Source organism: Leuciscus leuciscus (genome assembly GCF_965113295.1).
Source record: "Leuciscus leuciscus genome assembly, chromosome: 3".
In the NCBI taxonomy this organism is placed as follows: domain Eukaryota; kingdom Metazoa; phylum Chordata; class Actinopteri; order Cypriniformes; family Leuciscidae; genus Leuciscus; species Leuciscus leuciscus.
Window position 1 is genome coordinate 24,421,397 of NC_138727.1, and position 9,812 is coordinate 24,431,208.

Consider the following 9,812-nt stretch of genomic DNA (forward strand, 5'->3'; position numbering starts at 1 on the left):
CATGGTCTTGTCAGTCAGCTCCTCACTCTCGTGATAAATGAAATCGGTCGGTGCCGAGGTGGGCAGGTGATGTAATGATTAAATGATCACCGACTATTGCAGCAAGCCTAGTGTCCACCTTAGAGATAATCACCATATTTAATAATGAAACCATCATATTTATATAATAATATAATAAAATAAAAATTATATATATATATATATATAAAATATAATAAAATATATTATACTGTAAAGCTTTATTAAATTATTATGGGATCTCATTCAATGCTTTCTTGAAGAGTCTAGTTTTTAAAATAGTTTTGTTTCTGTATTTTTTAAAATGAACATTTTAATTACAGTATATTTGTTGAACCATTTATATTTATAAAACTTTTCACAGTACTGTTTGACAATAAATAATTTTCAAGAGTATACATTATGATATTCACATTGGAAATGGATAAACACGTTTTCCACCATGTCTTAATTACACATTTTAAACAGGTGTGCTGTTAACTGACATGCCTACACATATAGCCTAGATTTTATGATATAATCAGCCACCATGGATTCTCCAAAAAAGAAAAACTAACTGAATTAGTCGAACAGCAGAAACATGTTATAAAAGGCAAGTTCAGCCCAACATTAACCTAGCGCTGACAAAGATAATGTCTGCTCCGTCCAAACGATACCGTTTGATTAACTGCTCGTCATCAGAAACATTCTTCCTCTCCTGAAAGATTGGGGCACATCTCTGTCTCCTCAGTGCCATCACAAGCCCCTACTGGCAACTCCTAACCACTTGAGAAACCTTTCGAGCTGTCTTAAATAACTGGGGAAGTAAGAGTGATTCTTAGCTTTAAGAAATGTGATAACTTGCTTTTATATTTAAGTTTGAAAGTAGGAGTAAATTTCATGAATTCTCAGCACTTAAGACTAAAATGGCACTTTGAGAAGCTTGTTAAATACGGGCCCTGTGCCCGTATTTATCAAGCCTCTGAGAATTACTCACAAGAACACTGCTAAGAATGGACTTAAGAGTAAAAAAAATCTTGCCTCAAAGCTGCACTTAAAAGTTAGTTATCAAGAATCTCAGTCGTAATTTAAGTGAAGTGTAAGACTAAATCTTAAGTGTCAGTCTGATGATTCACAACACTTTGTTGTGCCACAAACAGGATTTTGGAGGATGACATAGGCATGGACAATTCACTGAATAGATTTCCTTATTAAGTAAGGCAGATCAATAATATTGTTGAATATTAAATGTCCCCAACTAAGCAAGCCAAAAGCCAAGGCAACAGTGGCAAGGAACCAAAACTCCATCAGGTGACAGAATGGAGAAAAAAACCTTGGGAGAACACAGGCTCAGTCGGGGGCCAGTTCCCCCCTGGCCAACGAGCGAACAGTGTATGATTATGATCCAGGCAGCATTACAGGTCAGAAAGGGGGTGGTGGTAGCGCAATGGATAAGACACATGCCTTTGGTGTGAGAGACCCGGGTTCGAATCCACTGTGAGACACCAATGTGTCCCTGAGCAAGACACTTAACCCCTAGTTGCTCCAGAGGCGTGCGACCTCTGACATAATTAGCAATTGTAAGTCGCTTTGGATAAAAGCGTCAGCTAAATGAATAAATGTAAATGTAAATCAGATTGGATCAGAACATTCAGAATATTTATCCAGTTCCATCTGGTTGGAGGTCGGAGTCATCATGCCGGTATGGAGACGAGTTTCTTGAGGATCAGTGCCGATGGCTGTCGTGTCGATGAGGCCTTCACAGGGCTGATGAGGCTGGCACTTCAGGGATGCATCATGGATGGGTCCAGGTGTAGATCCACCATCTGATCTGGATACGGTCGGGATCCGGCTGACTTCAGTAAACGGGGAAGGGACTGGTTGACTCTTCAGGACTGCGTTGTCATCGTGTCCAGGTGCAGGTCCTTCATCAGATCTGGATACGGCCTGGATCCGGCGGACTGCGGTAAACCTCGGATAAACAGAGAGATTAATATAAGCATAAACGTCATCCTTCTTATGATGTAACAAGTACATCAGGATTTATGGGGAGTGTTACCGGTTCCGTCTGACCTAAACTATGCAGCCTTACACTGAATTATATAAGTCTATAATGTGTTATGTGTATGCTAGGCCAAAGAGATGTGTTTTTAGTCTAGAGTGTGTCTGCTTCCCGGACAATGTTAGGAATTTTGAGATCGCAATAGACGTGAAGGACTATAATGCGTTAAGAGCTCGCTCAAGTACTGGGGAGCTAAATCATTTAGTGTTTTGTAAGTGATCAGCAATATTTTAAAATGTATACAATGTTTAATAGGGAGCCAATGCAGTGTTGACAGAACCGGGCTAATATGGTCATACTTCCTGGTTCTGGTAAGAACTCTAGCTGCTGCATTTTGGACCAGCTGTAGTTTGTTTATTAAGTGTGCAGTGCAACAACCACCCATAAAAGCATTACAATAATCTAGCCTTGATGTCATGAACGCATTAACTAATTGTTCTGCATTTTTCATTGAGAGCATATGACGTAATTTAGAGGGGTCACGTGATGACGCCGAGCAAGATGGCTGCTTAGGTTGAGGGCGGCGGCGCCTCGAGTTTACATTTTGTGTGAATATATAGGCATTCACAGTTTTTTGCATTGTTTTGTTTTTTCACAAGTTGCCTATAATAAGCGTCAACCACTACCGATATGCCAAACCCCCGGAAAAACGAAAATACGTCTCAACAGCAGCAAAGTGCTAGGGCTACCGCTAGTTCAAAAGCTGCCCACGCCTCTCCTGTATCGCCAGCACGTGAAGACGCGGATGAGTCCATCTCCACTGCTAAAATCAGATGAACAAACCAAACACTTTGCAGACATCCGCAAGGACGTCTCAGAAACGAGAAGAGCTGTTGAGGCGATTGAGGGTAAGCTAGCCGACATGCTAACCAGGATAACTAGCGCGGAGGTTCGTCTCGATATGCTGGAGGAGGTGGAGAGGCAGCGCAGCGTCTCCCCCCCGGCTTCGGCTTCGGAGGTTGAAAAATTGAACGCCAAACTAACTGAGTACGAGGATCGGGAAAGGCGAGTTAATCTACGTTAATTTCCGGAACACGTTGAGGATAAAGATGCCATATCTTTTTTGAGGGTCACTCTCCCCGAAATCCTCCAGGCTGACTTCCAAGGCGGCTTAGATTTGGAGCGCGCTCATCGGTCACTACTACCAGCTAAGCCCGGAGCCCCCCCCCCAAGGCCATTCATCGTGCGGTTCCTGAGGTTTTAACAGAAGGAACGGGTGAGACAACTTGCTAGAGAAATCGGGGACGTCCGTTGCCAGAACCATAAGATAAGCTTCTATCAAGACTTCTCTAAGGCCACACAGGAGCGTCGACACTCTTTTCTGGAGTGTAAACGTCTGCTTCACTCAGCCAAGATTCCGTTTGGCATCGGCTATCCTGCAGTGCTTTCATTCACAACGCCAGGTGGGATAAAGCATCGCTTTGAAGATCCTAAGAAGGCCCTGATATGCATCAAAAACCTTTGATTGTCTCCGTCCATCCGCGGTGGTGTACCTCTCCCCAATGTTATTTTCTTTTTCTTTTCTTTTCTTTACTTTGCAGAGTGACTCGGGTAAGATAATGTAATCTATGTTCCGTTTTCCATCTCTCCCTCTGATATACATTTAAATTAGCGTTTCGGATTTATATTACTGGAGGTTGGAGATGTATTTATTTATTTATTTTTTAAGTTGATTTATTATTATTATTATTATATATTTTTTTCATTGTCTTGCATCGCTACCTGTAATCTACTTCATAGCATAGGTCTACTACTCTGTTCATTTTATTGTCTTTAGTGTTGTTTCTATAGGTGCATTTTTTTATTTTTTTTTATTTTTTATTTATTTATTGTTTTACATTTTGTAGACTGTGGGTATATTATTAACAGGTAGGCCTTTTCATGTATGTATGCTGGGTGGGGGCGTACCCATGGGTGCCGTGGTCTGTTAAAGGGTATACCACATTGTTATATGGCAGATGTTTTAATGTTGAAGAAAATGTTCACACTGCTGCTGTTTCGTTTTTTGATATTTGGTGGTGCCGCTGCCACACTTGAGTGGCCAGAAACTCTTAGTTCCTTGAGTTAGTTATCCAGTTGTGGATTTATCAGGAAGGTTCGACAGTACCTTGCTTCCTCACCTTCCTTTTTTCTTTTTGGGTGTTTTTGATGTTTTTTTTTTTTTTTTTTTTGTCTTTTCCTGTTTTTGGGGTGTTTTTCTTTTATGGATCCAGACTTCTCTTCTACTATTTTGGGGACAACTCCATTTTTCTTTCTTCCTTTTTTACAAATTTTTCTAGCATATGACAGCTCTTAATCTTATTTCAGTCAACGCCAGGGGTCTTAACGTTCCACACAAAAGGACCACTGTACTAGAATTTCTCCGGAAGAAAAATATAGATTTTGCTATGATTCAGGAGTCACATTTATTGTGCAAAGATGTGGGTCGATTAGCCAATAAGTTTTATCACCCTATTGCAACTTCATCTGCAGCTACAAAATGTAAAGGGGTAATGGTTTTGTGTAAACGCAAACTAAAATTTGATGTGATTGACTCTTGGGCGGATGATGCAGGTCGGATAGCCATTGCAAAGATTTGCATGGATGGGAAAAACATTGCACTTATTTCTGCTTATGCCCTAATGCATTTGATCTCACTTTTTTTCAACTATTAACTAAATCTTTGCTTGATCTCACAGGGTTTCATTTAGTTCTTGGGGCAGATTTCAATGCGGTGTGGGACAGCGGCATGGACAGATCAGGTGGCAGCGAGACTAGGGACCAACATCTTGCATCTGAGGCGTTGTGCCACTGGGCATCCGATACAGGCATGGTCGACATTTGGCGTTTGTTAAACCCTTCTTTAAAAGACTTTTCATTTTACTCAGCGAGACATAAATCCTTCTCGAGGCTAGATTTGATCTTTGCCTCAAAAGATTTATTTCAAAATATTCAAAATGCACATTACATTCCGGTTACCTGGTCTGATCACAAACCCATATATTGTTCGGTCACTGTTCGCCCATCTTCCACTAAAGCCCCCAGGTGGCGTTTTAACGCTTCCTTACTGCGTGATGAATCATTCAAAACTCAGTTTGAAACAAATTTTAGCAAATTTTTGGAATTTAATGTCGGCTCTGTTTTTGATACTTTGGGAGGCGGTAAAAGGCTTTATAAGGAGTAACACCACTTTATATGCTTCAACGCGAAACAAAGCACGTGCAGCCAAATTGGAAGCTTTAGAATTAAAAATGCGCATTACATTCCGGTTACCTGGTCTGATCACAAACCCATATATTGTTCGGTCACTGTTCGCCCATCTTCCACTAAAGCCCCCAGGTGGCGTTTTAACGCTTCCTTACTGCGTGATGAATCATTCAAAACTCAGTTTGAAACAAATTTTTGCAAATTTTTGGAATTTAATGTCGGCTCTGTTTTTGATATTTTGGGAGGCGGTAAAAGGCTTTATAAGGAGTAACACCACTTTATATGCTTCAACGCGAAACAAAGCACGTGCAGCCAAATTGGAAGCTTTAGAATTAAAATATGCCACCCTTGATGCTTCACTGCAACATAATTTTAACGATTACACAGCCCTACAGAAGGAACTGATTAAAAAAGAGATTAACTCTCTTCTGAGGCGCCGTTCAGAATTCCTCATGCACAAAACAAGACAAACTTACTATTTTAACTCCTCAAAACCCAGTCGTTTACTAGCAATGAAACTCCGGACGGATGAGCACGTTGCTGATATTTTTTGCATTAAAGACAAAGACTGCACTATACAATGTGACCCAAAGAAAGTAAATGCTTCTTTTGCCTCCTTTTATCAGGAGTTAGATAATTCGGAAAGTAATTTTGATATACATGTCTGCGATAATTTCCTGAATGACGTTAAACTATCCCGCCTTAGCACTGATGACTCCATAAAGCTAGATCGCCCTATTACATTGCAGGAGTGTGAGGCAGCTGCTAGGGACATGCGTAAAGGTAGATCACCAGGGCCAGACGGAATTCCACCCGAATTTTATCTTACCTTTTGGCCCCTGATCGGTCCGCTTTTATTGGATATGATCCTTTACTCGATCAGAGTGGGATCATTTTCTAGGGATGTTAATTCTGCATTCATTTCACTGCTTCTTAAAAAAGGAAAGGACCCAGTTGAGTGCTCCAGCTACAGGCCTCTTTCGCTTTTAAATGCAGATTTAAAGATTTACGTGAAATAACTGGCCCGACGGGTTCAAGGTCATATGACAGAACTGGTTCATAGTGACCAGACAGGGTTTATAAATTCTAGACTTGCTACAGATAATGTTAGAAGACTTTTACACGTTATAGATGGTGCTCAATGCTTAAGTTCCCCTGCTGCTGTCCTTTCACTAGATGCAATGAAGGCCTTTGACCGCCTGGAGTGGCCATTTCTGTGGTCAGTGTTAGAGTTCATGGGAGTCGGTTTGCCGTTTATTAATATGATTAAGGTCCTGTATAAAAACCCTACAGCTGTAGTACTTACGGGCAAAATTAGTTCTTCTCCCTTTGCTATCTCGAGAGGATCAAGACAAGGCTGCCCTCTTAGCCCTCTGTTATTCGCCCTTTCTCTTGAACCACTGGCGCAAGCTATCCGCGGCTCACCCACAATCTCTCCAATTTCCATTAGAGGAACACATCATCACGTTTCACTGTATGCTGATGATGTTTTATTGTATTTAAACAACCCAGTGCAATGTATCCCACATGTTTTGTCTACCTTTGATCTTTATGGCAAGCTTTCTGGTTTCAAAATAAACTGGCAGAAATCAGCTTTGCTACCTTTAAATCAGGCAATGTGTAATGTTCCCATCCCTGCATCTATTCCAGTCAATAAAAACTTCACTTATCTGGGGATAGATATCTCTTCCTCCATACAGACAATTATTAAAAACAATTTTTGTAAAACACTTAACAAAGTTGTGGCGGATCTGGACAGGTGGTCAAACCTGCCAAATTCGCTTCGTGGCAGGGTAGCCATAATCAAAATGAATATTCTGCCCAGAGTCAATTTCGTCAGCTCGATGCTCCCCCTTCCCCCGCCCCCTAATTATTGGAGCAAATTACAGTCAGCAATAACTACATTTCTGTGGCATGGCAAACGACCTCGCATTAAGCTCACCACTATGCAGCGAGAAAGGCAGGCCGGTGGCCTGTCTCTCCCAAATTTTAAGTTCTATGAGTGGGCCTTTACACTTAGACCTCTCCTATCCTGGTTTCAATCTGATGCTCAAGTGTCTTGGCGAACTTTGGAGGAATGGATGATAGCTCCATACTCTTTTACTAACATTCTGCATGCTAAAATCTCACCCCATCAGTGCCGTTTGAGATTTGGTCCTATGATTTCATATTTGTTATTGGGGGTGGTGGTGGCGCAATGGATAAGACACATGCCTTTGGTGTGAGAGACCCGGGTTCGAATCCACTGTGAGACACCAATGTGTCCCTGAGCAAGACACTTAACCCCTAGTTGCTCCAGAGGCGTGCGACCTCTGACATATATAGCAATTGTAAGTCGCTTCGGATATAAGCGTCAGCTAAATGAATAAATGTAAATGTAAATGTGGTATGGAGGAGGGTGGAGAAATTGGCTGGTTGCTCTTCTGTTTGGGACCCACACTTTCCTATACTTAACAATGAGAGGTTGTTGATTGGCGGTTGTCCTATTCGATTTCCTGATTAAAAAAAAAAAAAACGTTTGTACACTTGGTGATATTTATGGGGAGGGGGGGTTACTCACTTTTCAGAACATCTGTATTAAGCATGGTATACCACGTACCTCCTTTTTCTTTTATTTGCAGTTGAGATCGGCTTTAAAAAGCAATGGTGCCCCTTTACAGGCCCCTCTCACACCACACCCACTTCGAAAGTTGTTTCATTCTGTTGGGAGTACAAGGGGTTTTGTGTCGAGACTCTACTGGTTCGTGCTGCGGTATGCTTATAGACCTCTGGCGTTGGACACGGTGTGGAGGAGAGATGTTCCAGATTTGGCACCCACATTTGATTGGAATAAAGTGTGGATCAGTATGGGTTTAGCGTCCAGGAACCCCGATCATCAGCAAATACATTATAATCATGTACATAGGGTTTATTTAACTCCTAGGAAGCTTCATATGATGAAGGTTATCAACGATCCTACGTGTACTTTATGTTCTTCCAAAGTGATTGGCAGTTACTTTCACATGTTCTGGGAATGTACCCCAGTGGCCGACTTTTGGAAGATGATTGCCTTTAACCTCTCTAGGTTGTTTAAGATTAGATTACCTTGTACACCTGATACACTCATTTTGAATGATCTTTCAAGGTTGGGTTTGACATTGGATAAGAGAAGAGCATTGCTGGCTGGACTTACGGCTGCAAAAAAAACTAATTGCCACACGTTGGAAACCTCCACATTCACTCTCTTTTCGGGCTTGGGTTTTAACATATATGGATATTGTTTACTTGGAGTTGTCGACAGCTAGAGTCCACGGTGCAAAAGAGTCAGCAATAGAGGCTTGGCATTCACTGCTAACCACTCTTCGTGGGCTTCAGATTTAAGTTGTAACTGAGATTTGGAGATCTGGATCCAGGGGGTGGATGGGTTATACCTGGGGGTTTTTTTATATTTATTTTTTATAAATATATATATTTTTATATTAATTTAATCATATGCTTAATTATATATGATTATGTATAGGTATGTATGTGAAAATATATATGTATGTATGTGTGTGTGTGCATGTGTGTATATATATATTTATTTATATATTTATACTCTATTTTTGTGGCTTGTATATACCTGTATGTATTGTTTTTTCTAAAAGAAAAAATAAATAAAAATTTTATCACAAAAAAATGACGTAATTTAGATATATTTTTAAGATGAAAAAAATCGGTTTTACAGATGCTAGACACGTGACTTTCAAATGAAAGATTGGTATCAAAGAGCACACTAAGGTTCCTAACCGACGACGAAGACATGACAGAGCAGCCATCAAGTGCTAGACAGTATTCTAGATTAATACGTGAGGAAGTTTTTTGTCCAATAATTAGAATCTCTGTTTTTTCAGAATTAAGTAGTAGGAAGTTGCTAGTCATCCAGTGTTTTATATCAGCTATGCATTTCGTTCATTTTGTGAATTGGTAAGTTTCGTTAGGGTGTGAAGAAATATAGAGCTGCGTATCATCAGTATAACAGTAGCCCCGTTTACATGTAGCATTGTATTCCGATTATAACCAGTTTAAAAGTCCAATCAGAATGAAAATGCTCCATGTCAACACCTCAATCGGAATAAAAATGCTCAAACCGATTGAAATTTCAGTCGGATTGAAGGGGGTGGAATAAACCTTTTCATGAACCGATCAAATTAAAGATTACACCATGTAAACGAGCTGATCCGATTACTTTGAGTGAACGTCTTTCTGCGCATGCCTGGTTTTGCGCCAGATAATTCTGTCAGCTAACATAATGCCTTCTGTTTGTGACCAGATGCAAAAAACTATGCACGCTAACCATTACCATAGTAAACATGGTAAATATGAACGCTTAGAAATCAGCGAAATCAGACAAATCAAGAAATTAGACAAATCATATAGGTTATCATAATCCTGATTTATTTTATCTGTCAGTAGCCTACGTCTCGTCTCTTTATACCGGACTATCCTCTTTATCTCTGACTGAAAATATAACTGTATCCTTCTGGGAGAGAGTGCTAAACCTCCTCAGGTAATATTTTTGGTGGCATATTTGTAGAAATGATCATTC